At 52.0% G+C, this 20,777-nt stretch overlaps 1 protein-coding gene across 6 annotated transcripts in view; it reads left to right on the top strand.

The window, feature by feature from the left end:
* The window catches only part of FXR1 (FMR1 autosomal homolog 1), a 1,317,598-nt gene that overhangs the window by 697,363 nt on the left and 599,458 nt on the right, over nucleotides 1-20,777 (top strand). The gene's annotated exons all lie outside the window — the stretch shown is intronic.

Here is a 20,777-nt window from a genome sequence, read left to right as displayed (position 1 = left end):
TGACTTAATAATTGTTTCAACTTCAGAGTGGCATTTTCTGTGTACCTGTAACTGAAAGGGGAATTTTACAGATTACATATGTTATAATTGAATTTGTAAGGTGATGCACTTACCTTTGGAAACGGGCCACACAGTTGCAGATGAAGAGATGCTTTATTAAATGATTGTACTGTTTTCTCTCTTATAGAGATAGATCTATAGATATATAATATACAAAAACTGTAGTCATTCCACAGTGGTGTATTATGATGCAGTTACCAGAAAAAAAATGAAGGTTAACACATGTACGTACATTCCATTTCTAACAGAGAACCCCTTTACTGTACATAGGCAGCAGTTGACATAGGGTTTTGAGTATTAGTGCATTCCATGTCATGTGAGTATCTTTTATTTTGAATAAAAATGAAGCCAGACTAATGACATACTTGGTACTCAAAGGTCAATGCATCTGGGTGCCAAGGTTGTAGGTGTTTATCGTTCGAACCTTCAGTGTTTTCTACTTGCCTTCGTTTACAATCATGTTATTCTTTTTATACTGGTAAATCTAAAGTTTATTTTTATATCTAAAAATGCACTGACTTTAAATTGTAAAGTACTAGGGCAGCATTTCCTTCATTGATTGGTGCTTCATGCACATAGAGGTCTTGTGATAAATATTTACTGACAATCTTGCTTTGTTCAGATACTTTTGTTATTTTTTCTGTTCAAAATTGATTGGTGTTCAGCTGCTAATTTAATGTGTGACACCATTCACATGTTCGCTTCAATTTGAATGTCAATCGTTGATCTTCACTGCGTTTGGTGTGACTTTGTCACATCTTTTGAAACAATTACGTATGAAAAAGATGTAGTTGTCCCACTCTGCATATGTTTAGTGCCTTCAATTGATTTTAGGAGAAGGCAATGGGCATTGGATCTAAAAGGACTAACTTGTTTAATGTCTGTCCCTGTCCTGTCTTTGCTTGTCGCAGCAGGTTATTGATTCTCAGTTTCTTGAAGAGGTTCTTCACAAGTAATGAATTAAACATTAAAATTAAAACATTTGTTCTAAAATGTGTTCAATTTGTGTAACAAGTTAACATTTTGTTGAAGTTAATCAACGTTTTTCACCAACTCAGTGCACTTTTGTATCCCTCTATACCCATCTTGAGCCATTCATCAAGTGAAATGTTGAGAGGATCTAGTTTTTGTGCTGTGAATACTTGATTAATGAGGAATACAAAGGCTGCATTATTTCACAATTCTTAGTTTTCTGCAACACTGCTCCTTTACTGTCTCATAACTGACAAGCTACAAAGCTAGAAATTGTTTAAAAAATGTTTAATCCAATAGGTCACTTTATTTTGGTTGCTGGCACATTTGCTAATAAAAGAATAGCAGCTGTCTTGGGGCATCTGCTTATTTTGAGTCAAATTGAAATATTTTCTGCAGGTTTTCATAGTTAGTGGTTTATTATAATAACAATTGAGCAATGCAAAGGTCCCTATGATCCTCTTTGACCTTAGAGGATTAATGTCATGTTTGAGAAGATATTTGTATTTCAAGGATAGTGTTCTGGTCAAGTTATGAAGAAGTAATTAAGTGTCCATTTATAAAGGCCAGAGTTCTGATTGTTCTTTCTCGTTCCATTGACTTTTGTAGGTTCAATATATTTAGTGATTTCTCAGTTTTTAGCATTTGAGATTTTCTATTAACTTTAAGGTATTCTTTAATTTGTTGGTAGCAGTTGGTTGATTCACTTGTATGTCACAGATCTACGTTGGCTAATGACAACTCGAGAGTTGCATTTGAACATCAATGGCTTTGCTGGATCCTAGATTATTTTAAAATAAAAACTGATATGTTAGCTAGCTTATGCTCTATAAATAGTTATTTTTCATTTTGATCCAGCACCAAATGACTTTGTTTCAGTTGCGGCTCCACAATATGGTCACACATTGCTCCATTTATTTAACTGTAATACAGTGGTCAATAAATTAAATTTGACATACATTTTTGAGTTATTTGGACAAGCAAATTAAAGTGGTGGAATATGAAGTTTGGTTCCTTTACCTTCAAGGGCACATTCTGTAGCATGGCAACGTATCCTACACTGGTATGTGATATGATATTTGTAACGCGCCTATACACAGGTGTTTCAAGGCGCGACGAGGCAGGGAGGGGAGGAACAAGGGGAGACAAAACAAACGATCCTACTAGGCCAGGTGTCATTCCGATCGCGCAAGTGCAGGGGTGGGGGAGGGGGGAAAAGTGCAAGGGGAGGGGGGGGGAGTGCAGTAAAGGTAAGTGGCGTAAGTAATAAATAAAAAAGGGCCAGCTAGTGGCAAGTGCAAGGTAAGTGCAGAGCAAGTGCTGGGGAAGGGGGGGGGCTGTAGGGATACAGAGACAGTCCCGTAGTGCAGAGGGGTTCCAGGGGATCAGTGACTGGGACCAGGACCGAAGGCAGTTTAGAGTGGTCAAGTTGCAGGATCAGTGCAGTTTAGTGAAGAATTTAATTAGCTGTTCAGCAGGGGAGAGGGAGAGAGAAAGCAGAAGCAAAGAGGAAGGTTTTGAGGTGCTTCCGGAACCGGAGGTGGTTCTCCTCAAGTTTCAGGGAGGCAGGAAGGCTGTTCCAGAGGGAGGCCCCTGCCGCGGAGAGAGATCTACCCCCAGCTCGTTGCTTCGAGAAGCGGCTGACCATGAGGGAGTTGGAGGCGGATGAGCGAAGGGCTCGGGGAGGAAGATATTTGGGAAGAGAGAGTTGAAGGTATTTAGGACCCAGGCCCCAGAAGGCCTTGTGGACAATGCAAAGGGTTTTGAACTTTATCCTCGCAGCCACTGGGAGCCAGTGTAGAGATTTCAGTCCTGGAGAGATACGGTCCCTGGGCTTGAGGCCAAGGACAAGTCTCGCAGTTCTGTTCTGGATGAGTTGCAGAGGGCGGAGAGTGGAGGCAGGCAGATTAAGATAGAGGCTGTTACAGTAATCCAGCTTCGAGAGAACCAGGGCTCGGGAGACAGTGAGCTTCTGGGGGAAGGAGAGGAAGGGAAGAATACCTCTGAGGAGGTGCAGCTGGTAGTGTGACCTCTTGGCGACGTCAGAAATATGAGGAGAGAAGGAGAGTGTGGAGTCGAAGATGACCCCAAGGTTTTTTGCCTTGCAGGTAGGAGCAGGGAGGGGGCCAGGGGAGGCAGGCCAGAGAGCTGCAGGGAAGGAGGGAGTGGGAGTACCGATGAGTAGAATCTCAGTCTTACTGGCATTAAGGCAGAGGTCATTGGCGGCACACCATTCTTGGATAGCAGACAGACAGGCAGAGATGAGGGAAGGAGAGGGGGAGGCTGAGGGTAGCCTGAAAATGAGCTGGGTATCGTCCGCATAGCACTGGAAATTAGGGCAGAGAGCGGCGATGCGGTGGCCAAGGAGAGCCAGATACTGGTTGAACAGCCCGGGAGAGAGATTAGATCCCTGGGGGACACCACAGGTGGAGAAAAAGATGTCGGAGAGGAAGGACCCCAGTTGGACCTGGGAGGGTCGATTTGAAAGGAAAGAGGTCAGCCACGTCAGAGCCTGACCAGTGATACCCAGGTTTTCCCGGAGACGGTTGAGCAGGATGGCATGGTTGACAGTGTCAAAGGCAGAGGAGAGATCGAGCAGAATGAGAACACACGGAGTGTTGGAATCGAGGTTCAGGAGCAGGTCTTCACGGATGTTCAGAAGAGCAGTTTCCGTGCTTCTGGCAGCTCTGAAGCCAGATTGATGGTCATGAAGACTACCAACAGATTCAGCATGGAGGTTAAGCTGGGAGATGGCCAGTTTCTCCAGGAGCTTGCCCAGGAAGGGAGTGATGGAGATAGGGCGATAGTTAGCCGGGCAGGAGGGGTCGGAAGAGGGTTTCTTGAGAAGAGGGTGCACAAGGGAGTGCTTGAGGGGGGAAGGGAAGACTCCAGAGGCGAAGGAGTGGTTGCAAAAGTCAGCCAGGGCAGGAGCCAGGGAGTCGATGTGGTCCTTGATAGTTTTGGAGGAACAGGGGTGAACCTGTTTAGACGAGACTTTCATTGATCGCACTTGTCTGGAAACCTCGCCAGCAGAGAAGGCTGGAAAGGCAGAGAAAGAGGGAGGAGGGTTGACCGCAGAAGGGCCAGAGGAAGAGCTGGGTAGGGGGGGAGGGAGGTGAGGGGAGGAGAGCGAGGACAGGGAGGACAGGATGTCCTGAGTTTTAGAGATGAAGTGAGAGGCCAGTGCAGTGCAGAGGGCCTGGGAGGGGACAGGAGAGGTAGAGACTGCAACAGGGTTGGACAGCTCCTTGCAGATTTTAAAGAGTTCGGCGGAGTTGTTTGATGCCGCAGAGATGCGGGATTGGATAAGGGCTCTCTTCTTGGTGAGAACGGAGAGCCGGTACTGCCTTTGAAGCAGGCGGCAGGCCAGTTTGTCAGAGGATGAACATGAAGCACGCCATTTCCTCTCAGCAACCCTGCACTTGCGTTTTAGGGTGACGAGATCCGAGTCATACCAGGAGTTACATTTGGCTTTGGGCTTCAGGCGGATTCGCATGACGGGGGCAAGGATATCAAGAGTAGCAGATATAGCAGAGTGGAGCATGGAGAGGGCTGTGTCAGGGTGGGAGTCAGCCGAAGGGGCAGGGGGGGAGAGAAGGTAGCAGCAAAAGCCTCAACTGACACACGCTTCATGGGTCGGATGACCGAGAAGGTGGGTGGCAGTGAAGAGGGTGGCTTTGCCTGAGGGGTAGGGAGGGTGAGGTGGGAGGATAGGAGAACGTGATCGCTCCAGGAGAGAGGAGTGGAGAGAGGGACAGAGAGGGGAAGGTCAGAAGAGATCAGAGCATCAAGAGTGTGCCCAGCAGAGTGAGTAGGCCCAGACGGGAGAATAGAGAGTGAGAGAGAGTCGCAGAGGTCACAAAAGAGACAAGTGGGGGGACTGGTGGCATTAAGGTGGATGTTGAAGTCGCCAAGAAGGAGGAGTTGAGTGTTTGAGGACAGGAGTGAGGAGGAGAGGTCAGCCCACTCAGAGAGGAAGGAGGAAATCTAAAGGAGGATGTCTAAAAATCTGTAGATTGTCCTATTCTGTAAAGCTTTAAAAACCTATTTATTCCAATGCATTAATCAGCACTACATCGCTTTCTCATATCATATATGCTTCTTAATGTAAGCACAGCATCAAGATGTGTTTTATTCTGCTATGTGCGAGTTAAAAATAGAAACCCCCCAGTAGTGATAAAAATCTTACGGCTCTATTGGTCTGTATCGCTGCTTCACTGTTAAAGGTTCTTTCCTCCATTTTCTTTCTTTTTACTTGAGATATTTTTCATTTAGGTGATGGTTCTGCAATTTTCTGTTGCCTATTGTTGCCTGCAACCACCTCAAACTGCATATTAGGTATCCGTTTATAGTGTACATTGATATGATAAAGGAAGCCAACTTGTATGCATGGTAATGGATTATGGCTATCCCTGCAGACCTCCAGCAGCTATGGACTTCCCTCCCCTGTAGTCCTCACCCATTTATCTATACTGTTTGCCTCTCACATGAACTCTGGATTTGCTGTGACAAGCTTCTTGTTTAAATTGAGGCATTCGTATTCTATTATTTCTCCTTTTCAGTTGGCCTCCCAATTTGCTCCTCTTATGCCTTTTACTTAATTCTTTTTGAGTTTAGCAGTTCCAGCTGTGCTTGTCTTTTCCAGAAACTACTCCAAGTCTGATGTACACAATTTGCACCATGGCCCATTAGCACCATTGGCGTGATTGTGCACGGTGTGACAGCCTCTTGGGTTAGGTCAGGCTTGTGTCACAGGTAGAACAAGAATCAATCCAACTCTGAGGCGGTTCAAGGGTCTTTATTGTTTTCTTTTCTAGCCCTAGGGCTGTCATTTTGTAGTCTATATTAGCAGCTACTCCCTAACTGTGCTCCCTAATCATTTATATGTTAGGCAAGATGCGCCTCCTCTAGCCAAGCTGCCTCATGGACTTTCTAACTTTCCATACTTTATCCAATGGTGTTTTAGATGTTCTACTGGGATTTGGGAATTGTGCCTTGCAGGTACCCTCGTGGTTTCAACATTTCCTTTTGCGCTCACAATCTCCTCTCACCTGTGCTTTTCTCCCTCTACCCTCATTCTCTCCTCCCACCTTTACTCTCTCCTTTGCCCCTCCACTGTCTTTCACACTTTCTAGGTCCCACCTTCACCCTTTTATGTTACTCTTCCCTTGTCTGCACTGCCCAGGCCCCCTTCTTTCACTCTGTATAATGAGGAGCGCCTGGAGGCTGCCCTTGGGTAGTAGAGGTACGCAGTATAAATCAACCTAACATAACACTTATGTCTCTTGGTCGTCCACCTTCTCCTCTGACCTCACCCACAAAACGTGTACTCCCGGCTTACTCATATCCCCCTTCTCACATGGCATTGATTTTCTCTCCTTGCCCTATCGCTCCCGATCTTCCGCACTCGAGGAGTGTTTTGAAAAGCAGAAAGCCAGAAGTAGAGGTCTAAGCCCTGCCCCTTTTTCTGCACGTGTCCCCCTCGCAACAGCACTGGCAGCCCGGGCTGACAAGTGTACGTGTTTATGCTTCGGGATCGAGGCCTGGTACCCTTGTGTTAATTGCACTGAGGAGGGATTCTTGGAGCTACCTCTTTGGCCTAGGGACTTTCTTAGTATTACCAGGAGCACGACTGGAAGCTCTGCCTGCTCCCTGCTCTGTTCATGTGTGAATGCAGCTTCTCTTCGCAGTTCTTTCCCTGATTGTGCTCGACTAACTTTGGGACGCAAGTCTGTCTGGGTGCCGTGGCAGCCCTTCATTCTTCTGGGCGTTTCTTTCTATGGAGCTGACCACTGTTGATCGATAGTGGTCGGGTGTCTGGCTCCATCTCCGAACTACAGGACACTGAATCCAGATTTGCTTTGCAATGCTTACTCATATGTCCCGTCCCATTTACTTCATCCTTGTCGGCATCCCCCAACATTGGGAAGGTACTGGAATCTGACGGTGAGAAATTGAGCTTCCCCTTTTAAATTTAGTATAGTGCACAGGGGCGTGGGAACGCCCTGTTGAGGCTCCGCCCTCTGGTGCCTCACCCCAGTCCCTTTTTCCGCACGGACGATGTCGGACCTGGCAGCTAGTACAGAGACTTTTTTAGCTTTCTGCTGCTCCCCATTTTTATTTTCCAATCTTATTTAACTTCCCTTCGATGCTCCACCTCCTCCGGTGCATGTTGGCTGCATGAATATTCATGAGATGTGCCTCATGCGATTGCATCGGACCCCCATGCACTCTGTCGTGAGTGTTTGGGGCCTGACCACCGGTGGGGATGCATCTTCGGCTTGCAGCGCTCTTGGACACAGGGCATTGAGGAATCTGTTGTGTGGAGACTGATCTTCCTCCACACTTTGCCCCCACCTTAAGGACTTCGTCTTCTGGACCTCTCATTTAAGACAAGGTAGGCCCTCTATTCAGCATGGCTCCACATCGTAGCAACTCCTTTCCTGGGGTTCCCACGTAGATCCTTGGATTCAAGTTCTGGCAGGCCTGAGGCTTCTTAAGACTACCGACTGCCAAGCCGAGGGGCTCTTCCGGGGGCAGACCTAAGGCCATCCAGACTACCTGCTCCCAAACCTATTAGCTCAGGGGTCCAGCCAGCTCTCCTTGGAGGGGTGATCAAGATTGGCTTCTTCACCCACAAGGGGTAAGGGATTTTCAAGTGCCATCTCAAAGAGTCTGTCCTGAGCGTGATCCATTACAGCTACTGGCACAGGTGCCGAGGGCGTCCATCCTACCAGAGCCCACTCTGAGGTCATGAGTCAGGGTGTTGCGACTACCGGCCATTCGGCTGAGGGCTCAGCGCCTACCAGAGTGATCTCTGACATCGACGCTACTGCTGCGGGTGCAAGACCCAAGGTGTATCTTCCCATGTCTGAGGCCACTTGACGCTCAGGGCCTTTGCGCCCTCCTGCAGAGGGCGTGGTGCAAGGCTTCAAAATGGTGGATAAGCACGTGGCACAGCCTGCTAGGCCAGCGGACAGCTTGGATCTAACTCGGGGCTGGCCGGGCTATCGCCCATTGAGTGGGTTCTGTAGGAAGATCCCAGTCACCTTCGGTAGCGGATTGTACGGTACAGATCTGGTCTCCTATGGGGTACATCTACTCATCGCAGCCTTATGGCTAGACGCCTCAGGCGCTTTGACAAGGAGAGGAGATTCAGTTCCTCGGAGGGCTGGGCCCCTAGGGACCTGATGGCTTGCGAGTACTGAGTCTTCGAACAATTCCTCTTCCTCATGCATTCCCCTCAGATGAAGGGGCTCCTGAAAGATAAAGTGAAGGTCATCCCACAGGTGACACCTCCCTGGTCCCCTCCTCTGGGTACCCCTCTGGTTCCTCCAGCACTGCCGGTTCCAGTGCTGGTCCCTCCCCCAGTCCAGGCCCTACTGGCTGTTGAGACCCCTCCACATCTTTCTGTACCACCAATGCCTCACCCTCCAAAGCTGTTGGATTTGTGTTTTGCTCCAGACTTGGGGGAGAGGGCCCTGTCGATACCTGTGTCCCAGGGCCCGGACGACCCTCTCTTTGTAAAAAAAAAAAAAAAAAAAAATTAAAAAAGGGGGTTGGGTGATGATGATGAATAGGCATAAGCTAGGGCCTTTCATGACCGCCTTCAGGGCCTGACTGAGTTCTTGTGGGTCCCTCTGCCCGAGGAAGCCCCCCAGGAGTCTGGAGTGCTAGCAGAGGTTTTGGCTAAGTGCACTATGGTCTGCTCTGACATCCCTCTTCAGAGGGATGTCCTGCAGGTGGTGCGAAAGGTCTGGGAGAAGCCCAGGGCCAACTCCCAGATGAACAAGAAGCTGCACAGCAGGTTCAGGCTGACTGATCAGGAGCCACTCCTCCTGGCCTCCCACCCGCAGCCGCATTCTTCAATTGTGACTGGGGCCTCATATTCGAAGCCAAAGTCTTCGTTGTCTTCCTCCACAGGAACCACATCCAGTTTACTGTCCAAGGATGGTTCTGGAGTCTTTCGGAAAGCACCGCTGTTCCAGTTTAGGACTGCCTCTGCGGCAAGCCAATGCACACTCCCTCTTGGCTGCGCTAACCAGAAACTGTGGCAGAAGCTTGGTGTATTTCTGCCCGACCTCCCTTCGGACAAGCAAGCCTCCTTCAAGGCTGGTCTGGCAGATGCCCAGGCCATTGCACAGGACCTTATTGAATCTTCGGTCTCCCACATAGACACACCCAGCTGATGGCTGTGCCTTGGTGTCGAGATGAGAAGGGCAGAGTGGATGCGCGCCACTAATATTTCATCTGATGTGCAGGAGCAAATCCTGGATCTGCCCTTCAAAGGCATGGACCTTTTTCATTAGTCAACCGATGACTAGTTGACAAAGAAGAAAACCCCCACTCAAACCGCCAAGTCCTTGGCCATCTTGACAAAACCTGGACCGAAATCCTTCACTCAGTCCCAGGGCAGGACTGAGTTCAAACACTGTGCTTTCTCAGTCTTCAAGGAGTTTCAGGACTGCGGTACACAGAGGCCTGACAGATCACCCAGCAACAGCAGGAGGAAGCAGCAGAGTACCTCACGTGGGTTTTTCTACTCCCCCTCCTCTGCTGCTGCCTCTGATGCCAAGAAGCAGTGGCGTCAAGGTCCGGGAACACAGCTAGACTGTGGGGGGGCCCGCTTGGCTCTTTTCCAGGGCACCTGGAAGCATCTGTCAACAGCCTGTGGATTCTATCCATAGTCTCCACAGGCTTCAATCTTCCTCTTCCTTTCCCTTTAACCATCCTCTCCTCCTCTTGGTCAGATCAGGTCCCTGGCTCTTTTACAGGAGGTTCTTTTGCTCATGAAGATACAGGCTATCTAATCGGTTCCTTAAATACAGAGGCTGCGGGTACTATTCTGGGATTTTCGCAGTACCCAAGAACAATTAGGCTGACCTGAGGGGGATGTCCTGGACCTGTAATTTCTAAATCTATCCTTACCGCTGGAATGCTTCATGATGATTACGCCTGTACACATAGCAGAGTCTGAGTGCGGGGGACTGGATGTGTTCCCTGGACCTCAAGGATGTGTACCTCCATGAACCCATCTACCAACTGCATCGGAAAGTTTCTGCGGTTCACGATTATTTTTTACCACTTTTAGTACAAGGTGCTGCCCTTGGGTCTAAACCCGGCCCCCTGTGTCTTAAAGTTGATGAATGATGTGGCGGGCCTTCTCTGCTTGAAGGGCCATCATATGTACCCTTATTTGGACTACTGGGTGGTGAGGGTGGGGTCACCCAAGCAGGTGTTGCTATCCTGGCAGAGATTGGTGGATATCCTTCATCAGCTGGTGTACTCCCTCAACCCGAAGAAGTTACAGTTGTGCCCATCTCTGGAGCTGGTCTTCCTAGGGGTGCATTGGAACACTACTGTTCAGCGGGTGTTCCATTCGCCCAAGAGGCTCCTGTCACCCCGCTAGCCGGTGGTGCACTTTCTGGCAAACTCAACCAACTCTGCATGGTGGTTCCAGCACATTCTGGGCCTGATGGCCTTCTGCATGCTCATTGTACAGCACGTTTGTAGCAAGACGAGGCACCTCCAGCTCCACCTGGCGACCAATTTGGATCAGGAGAGGGGACTCAGTCAGACAAGATCCCAATACCACGGCTCTTGCTGCCCGATCTTTGCTGGTGGATGGCAATGTTTCACTGGGAGCCTCATTCACCCGACCAGAGCATACCCTTGTGGTGAGGACACTCCTCTCTTTCAGGCTGGGGGGATTCTCTGGAGGCCTACGTGATTCATAGTGCATGGTCCAGGACGGAAGCCCTCCTGCATATCAATCTGCTCGCGTTCATGCCAGTGGGCCTGGCCCTCAAGGACCTATTTTGGTCAGGAGGGACAATTCTACTACAAACAAGCAGGGTGGCATCTGTTCCAGCCGCCCCTCCTCCCCCCTCCGCATGGAGGCGGTATCAATCTGGGAATGGTCTCTGGCGGAGGGACTTTGGATTTCAGCAGTCCACCTCCTGGGGGACAGCAATGCAGAAGCAGATCAGCTGAGCTGCTTGGGGTTTAACACTGCTGTTCCAGCGTTGGGGATTCACGTACCTGTATTTGTTTGCATCCCCTCTGAATTCCGAGTGCCCCCAGTTTGCTTCATGGGCAGAACGGGTTCTGGGGTCTCTTGTAGACGCCTTCCAGATCTGTTGGCATGGCTGCAGGTGTTATGCATTCCCACGAACCACTCTGCTCCAATGGACCCTCCGCAGGTTTCGAGCTTCAGTGGGTTGCGGGCTCCTCCTGATTTGCCCCCACTGGCCTTTGAGACCCTAGTTTTCAGAACTGCTGCAGTTCTTCCAAGGTTCTGTCCACCTTACGATCTCCAGCAAGGGGCTTCATAATGTAGCAGGGCAGGGCAGTGGAACATCCAGACCCAGTAAAGGTGGCCCTGGTGGCCTGGTTCCTGACCAGATGAGGCTCTGCATGCTCAATTTTCGGATGCCAACTGGGACATTATTCAGCAGGCCCTCCACTTGGTCCCAGTATAAGAGCAAATGGACTAGGTTCTGCCATTGGGCTCGAGACAAGGGTTTGGACCCTGTCACCTGTCCTCTGGATGACAGACTGGCTTTTGCAGCACACCTGGCTCCCTCTGAAGTCCAAGTGGATACTTGCTGCACTTACTTGGCAGCCATTGGGGCTTACTAGAATTCCCCCAAGCATGCATATTCAGCGGCATATCCGGTGGTTAAGGCCCACTTTAAGGGGGTGCATAGTTTGCAACAAGGTTTGAGACCTCAATGTGGTTCTTGCAGCTTTGCAGCACACGCCTTTCGAGCCGATAATCTCTGCTAAAATCCGCTTGGTGATACTAAAAACAGTTCTACTGGTAGCTCTCATCTCTGCTCGCAGGGTTAGTACGCTGCAGGCGTTGTCTTCGTGCAAGCCCTTCACCACGTTTCACGACGACAAGGTCATCTTGCGCACTCACCCAAACTTCTTTTCCAAGGTGGTCTCTCCATTTCATCTGAATCAAGAGATTTGCCTGCCAAGTCAGGCAGAGAGGGGCCTACATTCCTTGGACCTCAAGAGGGTCCTCAAGTTTGATCTCAAACAAAATCCTTCCGGAAGTCTGAGGCATTGTTTGTGACTTTTGTGGGCTCATCCCTCCGGCTCTCCGGCTTCCAAGGCTTCCATCGCCTGTTGAATGGTTCCGGCTATTTCGGAGGGGTACACGGCCATGGGCAAACGTGGTCCAAAGAGGATTCATGCCTATACAGTCCGATCTAAGGCCACAGCCGTCGCGTTTCAGAGACCTACTTCTTGGGATGTCATCAGCAAGGCGGCTACTTGGGCCACCTGTGAGCACTGCATACTAGCTCCAGGTGTGATGCAGAGTTTGGTCAGGCGGTTCTGAAGAAACGTTTTGCTTCATCCTAGAATGAGACCGGTTATCACTGCTTCACCGTATTTTCTTGTTTGGCTGAATTGCCCACAAGGATGGAGGAAAGGAGACATGACTTATGAGTAATTAAAGTTACTCGCCGTATTGACTATAGTACTCCTAGTCCATACTCTACTCTCATCCATACATCCCACCTGCCTTCCCCCGCTAGTATGCCAAGGGCTAATATGTACTGAGAGTGACCAGGTATCAAAGCGTCTGATGTGTTCAAAGGGGACTGAGGTGAGGCGCCAGAGGGCGGGTCCTTGGCAGGGCATTCTGACGCACAAGGCTGTGTCCCAGCGCGCTACAATAAATTTGAAGGGGAACCTCAATTTTTCGCTGCCAAATGTTCCTGTGTCGTCCACATGTTGGGGGACGCACAGAAGGATGGAGGAAAGGAGACTCTGGACTGAGTACTCTAGTCACTACTGTAATTTTTGGTCTCTTGTTCTGATGACTTGTCTCTAGAAGAAATCGAATAGAGAAACACTGGCAAGCATCTTGTAATGGAGTCATGGCTTGAGTCATATGTGGGCTGCACAGAAACATGCTGGCACAAGGGGGAGGTGGTTGAATTGGGGCCCTCTCAAATGCCATGATCGGGATAAAACTGGCTTTGGATTTCTTCCTGGTAGGCCTTGCACCGAGAGGGGCACCTAGCCCTTCTTTACAAGGCTAGAGTACTGACCTTGTCACATGTGCCAATTTAAATGTCAGAGTTTTTCCACACATGTGCACGGCACACCTATCACGACTTAAAACTACGCAAGGAAACATCGATTAACATTTTCCTTGATAACAAAGGTTGTTTTGTATACCAATGGTGAGAGGTTTATAGAGTCCAACCGCTACATGTGTGCAGGACTTGTCAGCAAGTTAGTCCAATCTCAACTGGTAAACCTGACCAAGCAATTTTGCTTCACTGTTGGGAGGGGAGCAGAGTGGTATAAAATAGAGTTCACAAACCGCAATATCCATTGATAGTCCAAGCAGTACATACTGAAAATTAGTACCCAGTTAAGCACACATTGTCTACCTTGATTGATCAAACTCCAAGCTTTACCAGATGGGAAAGCTCAGAGTTTGCCAATGTCCCTAAACATTGCAGGTCCTTCTGTGGTCTACCTCATTGCATGCATGCTCACTCTACAGCATGGGGTCTGGCATGGATTCACATGCTCTGGAATATTCCCCGTCAGGCTGGGAATCCTCGGTAAAAGGAAAAAACTGTTTTCACTTTCACTTACAAACTGTATTTCTCCTCTAAACCAATCACTATACTCTGGGTCATACTGCCCTATTCCTAAACCCCTCCTCTGGCAGCCATCTTCAGATTTTTACCCCACGTTCAAGTGTTGACAGTCCTCGTGTTTTGCTCCATGAGATACTTACTGTACGTACTCTTATGTCCCATCCCCTTTCCTCCATACTGTATGGGCATCCCTTCCATAAGGGACGGGAGGCTGAAGCTTTTTCACCAGAAAAAAACCTTCCCCCTTTAAATTTAATGGTGCGTGGGGGTGCGGCCCAGGGACCATGCGCTGCCCTGACTCCGCCCTCTGGCGCCACACCTCAGTCCCCTTTTCCGCGTCGACTGGAACGGGCCGAATTCACCAGCGCTCCTGGGTTTGGCTTCGGCCATGTTATTCCATGTGCGGATACTGGTCTTCTTTCTTTTTGTCATTCAGGTACTCTGTCCTCGGGCGTCTCACCCCTCCCTGGCTCATGTCGACTTCTACTGGGTTCAGCAGGTGTCAAGCCTGAAACTGCCTATTCCCAACTACAGACCCCCATGCCCTCTGCCTATGTTGCCCTGGTCTAGACCACGGTTGGCAAGCTTGTTCAGCGTGTGGCTCGCTGTCCTCAAACGCTCAAGAACAGACTAGTCAGGTGGAGGGAGCTCTTCCAGAAGTCTCCTCCGGAGGACCTCAAGAACTTCGTGAAACATCAAGCCAGGCCCAAGGTAGGGCTGATATTCTCCATCGCACCCCGCAAGGGAGACTCCTTCCCAGGGACTCTCCCACGCCGGAATGACCGGTCAGGTCCTTCTACCAACGCTTGCACCGAGGCCTCTGCAGCTACCGTCCTCTGGGCCGAGGGCTCCTCAGATCCCACCGATGACAGTATTGAGGGACCAGAAGGTTCTTTTACCGGGTCTTCACCCAAGGGGCTCTGCCCTTGTACCGCACCATGGCCGAGGGGCTACACCCTAATACCGGAAATGCATCTGAGGGGGCACCAAAACGCAGCTCTACCAACCCCTGGGTCGAGGGTGTCAAACCTACTGGGCCTAGGCTCGAGGAGCAGGGTTGGCCTTGTGATCCACACACGAGTCCTGGAGGAGGCCGGGCCCAGCGGGTCGAGCAGTACGTCGCAGGCACATGGCAGTCAGCCTGACAAAATGGCCGCCGCCCTAGAAAGAGGCACCCGTCTAACGCCTTTCCAGGAATTCAGTGAAGTGTCAAGATGGGACTGGCTTCAATCAGGTATGTGGCCTACAGCCTACCCCACTTATGCACATTCCAGCTTTCCTTTGCGTCCGTATGGCCAGGGTATGCAGCAGCACCAGCAGCCCCCCACTACCCTGTCGGCACCCCCTGCCACCGCTTCAGTCAGCGAGGATGTTTTTTTCGAGAGGTTCCTCTGCCTCATGAAGTCACCTCGGTTGGGGGTTATCCTCAAAGACTCCATCAGGGGAAGTCATTCCCGCCATGCTAGCGGCACCACAGACTCACATTGGGCCCCCAGACCCCAGTGCAGCAGCCTCCTCTGGCTCTGCAGCCAACACCGCAACCTACGCCGCCTCCCCAGCCTCTGACGCCAACTACTCAGGATCGTCCAGATCTGCAGGATACAGATGAGGAGTAGAATCTAGACACGCCATCCTCAGCCAGGGTCTTCCACGAATGTCTTGCTGGTCTGGCAGAGTATCTGGGCATGCCCCAACCCGAGGTGGAGCAGCTGGCAGAGGGAGTTCTGGCTGAAGTCCTCACACAATGCCCCTCTGCCAAATCGGGGATTCCCATGTAGACAGATGTAGTCTCCGTGGCCAACAAGGGCTGGCTCAAACCCCACTCGGCCCAGCCGGTCAATCGACACCTGGACGCCAAGTACAGGCAAGTGGCGGTGGATACACTCTTGCTCTTGGCCCACCCTCAGCCACACTCATCAGTGATCGCTGCTGCATCACTATTCTCCAAACCCCAGTCGTCCTCAGCCTCTTCCTCTGCGGCGCTGCTAGGCAAGAAGATGATCTTGGAGGCGTATGGCAAGAAACTCTATTCCAACACCTCTTTTACATATAAATCAGGCCAGCTCTGATGCTATGCTGGCAGCCACCAACCAAAGATTATGGCGGGAAATTGCAGACTTTTCCTCCAGCATGGGGCCTGGCATGGATTCACATGCTCATGAAAGAAAAAAAAGAAAACATCTATCAGTTTCATTTCCGATCTGTCTTTCTTAGTAACCAATCACTGGTCTCTGGGTCATACTGCCCCCAGCCAATGACTGCCCTCTCCCTAAGCCCCTCCCCTGGCAGCCATCCTCAGATTTTTACCGCATGTTCAAGTGTTGGGAGTCCTCGTGCTATAGCTCTCGAGCTTTTACTGCGTTTTTTTGCGTTTTTTCAAAGAGTTTAATCTTTTTTTCAGTCAATCGAGCCTCAAGCTCCACCGTTTCTACTTCCGATCAACGGGGACCCATTTCGGAAATTTCTACACCCCTCAAGGGCAAAGTTTTCATTGAGTACGCTTCTTGGAAGATTCCAGAAGACCTTGAGGCCTAACCCGTGGACATGGCCAAGGACAAAGGAAGCTCGACACCCGGATCTAAGCTGTTCAGGAACTGCCCTGGATGCGGATTGCAAAATGTTTTCAAGGAGGACGAGCATTCTGGATGCTTCTACTGCCTTCACAAAAAATCAAAAAGCACGTGGAGAAAGGACTGTGCGTTTTGCAAGAACATGTCGGAGCGGACCATGAGCGATCGGCGGATCCGCCTCACCAACTGGCTGGAAGGGAAGAGCCCAGCGGTAGGTGAGACGAAGAGGTCCGAGCGGTTTTCTAAGTACTTTGAGGGTGCTCCGGCTACGGGGGCCCAACAGAAAGCTAAGCACTGGGAGTCCGCGGGCACCGGGAGCGCCGAACGGTCGGGCTCCTTGGCTGCCACGCAGGGCGCACTTTCACCAACGCCATCAACCACAAGCCAACGCTCTGGATCGGGGAAGCTTCTGGAGAAGCCCCGGTCGATCCCGACTGAAGCAGCCGAGGGGGAGCGAGGCGGTGACCCTCCCACCAAGGTGAAGGTCTCAAGTGCGCCAAAAGTCGTGAAGGCCCTGATTCACCCAGCTAAGGCCTCTATCAAGGGAGCCTGTGGAGGCTACCCCAATGGAGTCCACCTCGGGGCTCAGAGTTTCCCTGCCACCACGGAGGGAATCCTCTTTTCAGCCCATCGATAAGACCCCCGTGAAGACAGAGGGGGGGGGGGGCGTAACGGACACGGATACAGCCTCTGAGGAGGAGCTGGTTGAAGTCGTGAAGGGCCTCAACAAGAGGTTTGAGAAGGTCCGGTCCCAGGGGAGGAGTCCCGGGGAGGCGGACGAAGAGAGCGACAGTGGCACCGACGAGGCTCCCGTGGAGGAGCAACCATCACGCCCCGTTGCAGCCGGTGCCCGAGCCTCAGGACAACTCGGTGGCCATTTTGATGGCAATCCAAACCTTATGCACAGAGATAAGGACGAGGTTGCCTCTACCCCCAATGGACGACCCATCAGAACCGGGCCCGTCGGGAAGCCCTCCAAACAAGCATAGGAGAGTTCACCCCCCCCCCTGCCCTTCTAGCCCTTGCGGCCCGCTCAGCCTTCATTTCCTTCCCCTGATTCTAGGGATTACACCGGAACAGATACGACCACGACATGGACAGAGGACGACGGTGGTGACAACGGGATGGGCCTTCCATCACCACCCCCTCGGCCCTCCCCGCCCGACCAAATTGGCTCCTTCCACGCCATGATTGGCAGGGCATCCAAGCTTTTCCAACTCTGCCCCGAAGAACAGAAGAAGGAAGGCTTCCTCTATCAACGGCGCTAGGCCAAGAGGAAGATGGTCTTCGCGGTGCCGTTGCTTGACGTCATCTGGGACGAGGGACTTGCACAAGATCGCTCCCCTGCTGGACTTCCTACCGGACGAGGGCGGAGGCCCTGGAGATCCTACAGGAAGGTGAGGTGGCGTCGGACAATGCCATAACTATGGCCACTGACATCGCGGACACCGGTTTCCGCCAGTTGGGCAACGGTGTTGGCCTTGGACGGCGGGGATGGCTCAAGGCAACAGATTTCCGCCAGGACGTGCAAACCAGAGTTCTGTAAATGCCCTTCGACGGGAACAACCTGTTTGGAAAGACAGTAGATGAGTCACTTCAGGCCATCAAGACCGATATGGAGACGGCTCGGGCCCTGGGAGTTTTGCAGCAAAGACGGCCGCCCTTCTCCAGCATGGGGTCTGGCATGGATTCACATGCTCATGAATATTCCCCGTCAGGCTGGGAATCCTCGGTAAAGAAGAAATCAGCATCAGTTTTGTTTCTGATCTGTCTTTCTTAGTAGTAACCAATAACTGATCTCTGGGTCATACTGCCCCCAGCCAATGACTGCCCTCTCCCTAAACCCCGCCTCTGGCAGCCATCCTCAGATTTTTACTGCACGCTCAAGTGTTGGGAGTCCTCGTGCTTTAGCTCTCGTTTTGCTGCGTTTTTGCGCTTTTTCAGGAGATTTTCTCATTTTTTCCAGTTTAATCGAGCCTCAAGCTCCACTGTTTCTACTTCCGATAACGGGGACCCGTTTCGGAATTCTTCTACGCCCCTCAAGGGTGAAGTTTTCGTTGAGTTTACGCTTCTTGGAGGATTCCGGAAGATCTGCGGCCTACCTCAACGGACATGGCCCAGGACAAGGGAAGCTCGACGCCCGGATCTAAGCTGTTCAGGTGCTGCCCTGAATGCGGATTACAAAACGTTTTCAAGGAGGACGAGCATTCGCGATGTCTCTACTGCCTTCATGAGGACAAGATGCACGTGGAGAAGGACTGTGCGTTCTGCAAGAACCTTTCGGAAAGGACCAAACAAGATCGTCGTTCCTGCCTCGCCGCCTGGCTGGAGAAGGGGCACAGCAGGTGAGAAGGCGAAGAAAACGTCTGAGCGGGCTTCTAAGTCCTGTGAGGGCGCCCCAGCGACCGTAGCCCAACAGAAGGCAAAGCACCGCGAGTCCTCGGGCACCGGGAGCGCTGAAAGGTCGGGCTCTTCGGCTGCCAGGCAGGGCGCGACTTCCCCGGCACGTTCAACCACGAGCCAGCGCTCTGGTTCGGGGAAGAGGAAATCAGAGAACCCGGGTAAGCTGCTGGAGCGGCCCCTGTCGATCTCGAAGGGGGAGCGAGGCGGTGACCCTCCCCCCAAGGCAAAGGCCCAGGACGCACCTAAGGTGGTGAGGGCTTTGATCCAGCCGGCAAAGGCCACTATCGAAGTGGTCGCTGCGACCCTGGCGAAGCTGGCTGAGACTACGCCAGTGAAAACGGCCTATGGGCCCAGAGTATCCCTGCCACCGCAGAGGGAATCCTCTTTCCAGCCCATCGTTAAGACCCCCGTGAAGTCCCCGGCGGAAAAAGAGGGGGGGAGGAGGTGGCCTTACAGACTCGGAATCAGCCTCTGAGGAAGAGCTGGTGGAAACCGAGAAGGGCCACAATGAGAAGTTCATAGGCCTCAACGAGAGGTTCGAGAAGCTTCGATCCCAGGGGACGGTCCCCGCTGACGTGATCGAAGATAGCGACGGAGAGGGCCCAGTGGAGCGGCCATCCCGTCCGTCGCAGCCATTACCCGAGCCTCAGGATTGCTCGGTGGCCATTTTGTTGGCGATCCAATCCTTATGTACCGAGATAAGGACGAGATTACTGCGAACCCCAACGGAGGATCCAGAACCAGGCCCGTCGGGAAACCCTCCGAACAAGCAGAGAAGAGTCCACGCCTCTCCGCCCTTCGTGCCCGCACTCTCCGCCCTTCGTGCCCGCGAGGCCTGTGGACCCCTTACCCCCCTTGCCGGACCTTAGAGAGGATACGGCGACAGATAAAGCGACGGACTAAGAAGGCGGCGATGACACAGCGGACATCCCGTCATCACCCCCCCCCCCCCCCCCCCCTCCTCGGGCTTCTCCAGCTGACGAAATTGGCTCCTTCCACGCCATGATAACCAGGGCATCCAAGCTCTTCCAGCTCTGCCCTGAAGAACAAAAAAAGGAAGGGTTTCTTTACCAACGACGAGAGGCCAAGAGGAAGACTGTCCTCGCGGTGCCTTTGCTCAACGACATCTGGGACGAGGGGCTTGCTGTCTTCAAGAACCCTTCCATGACACCCGCCAAGAGGGACAGGTACGAGAAGAAGTACCCAGTCCCTGATGCCGCCCCCTTGTGCCTCAGGGCCCAGCCCACGCCGGACTCTGTCGTCTCGGCAGTGGCTAAGAAGAAAGCAGCGGGTGCTGCGGCTTCAACTTCCACTTCCCCGCCGGACAGCGAGGGCAAGAAGTTGGACTCCATGGGACGACGAGTCATCTCGTCGGCGACTATGATTAAGGCGGCCAATGCCTTAGCGATCGTGGCCCGCTACGACAGGAGCTCTGGTTCAAGATGGCTCCCCTGCTCGACTTCCTACCTGACGACAAGAGGACGGAGGCCCTACAAATTCTGCAGGAAGGCGAGGTGGCGTCGGATCATGCCATAACAGTGGCAACGGACATTGCCGATGCCGGATTTCGCCAACTGGGCAACAGAGTTTGCAACCGAGGATGGCTGAAGGCGACAGACTTTCGCCAGGACGTCCAGACCAGAGTGTTGGATATGCCATTGGACGGCAACAACCTTTTTGGTAAGGCGCTGGGCGAGTCTCTACAGGCCATCAAGACCGACTCAGAGACGGCCCGGGCCCTAGGGGTACTTCAACAACGACGGCCCTTTCGGAGCTCCGGAGGCAGACAGGGTGCCTCCAAAGGATCCAGCGGTGGCTCCTCCACATACCGCCAGGCGGCCCGTTCCTCTTCCCAGGAGGCCTACAGTGGTCGCGGCAAGCAAGGGGGATCCCACCGTCGTTGCCAAGGAGGCCAAGGCGGCAAGGCCGCCTCCAAGCAAGACTGACCCGGCCGTGTCGTCGGGCCCCCACCGAAGCACCCCGGTGGGAGGCCGGCTGACGAAGTTCGTCAGCGTGTGGGAGTCCATCTCCACCGACCGTTGGGTGCTGGACACCCTGGCCAACGGGCACTCGCTGGAATTCCAAAAGAAGTGCCCTCGGATTCCTCCCGTGGCCAGGAAGGAGAATCGCGTCCCTCAAC

The sequence above is a fragment of the Ambystoma mexicanum genome, chromosome 10, assembly GCF_040938575.1.
Source record: "Ambystoma mexicanum isolate Mex_15411 chromosome 10, UKY_AmexF1_1, whole genome shotgun sequence".
Lineage (NCBI taxonomy): Eukaryota > Metazoa > Chordata > Amphibia > Caudata > Ambystomatidae > Ambystoma > Ambystoma mexicanum.
This window is presented reverse-complemented; position numbering and strand designations above follow the sequence as displayed.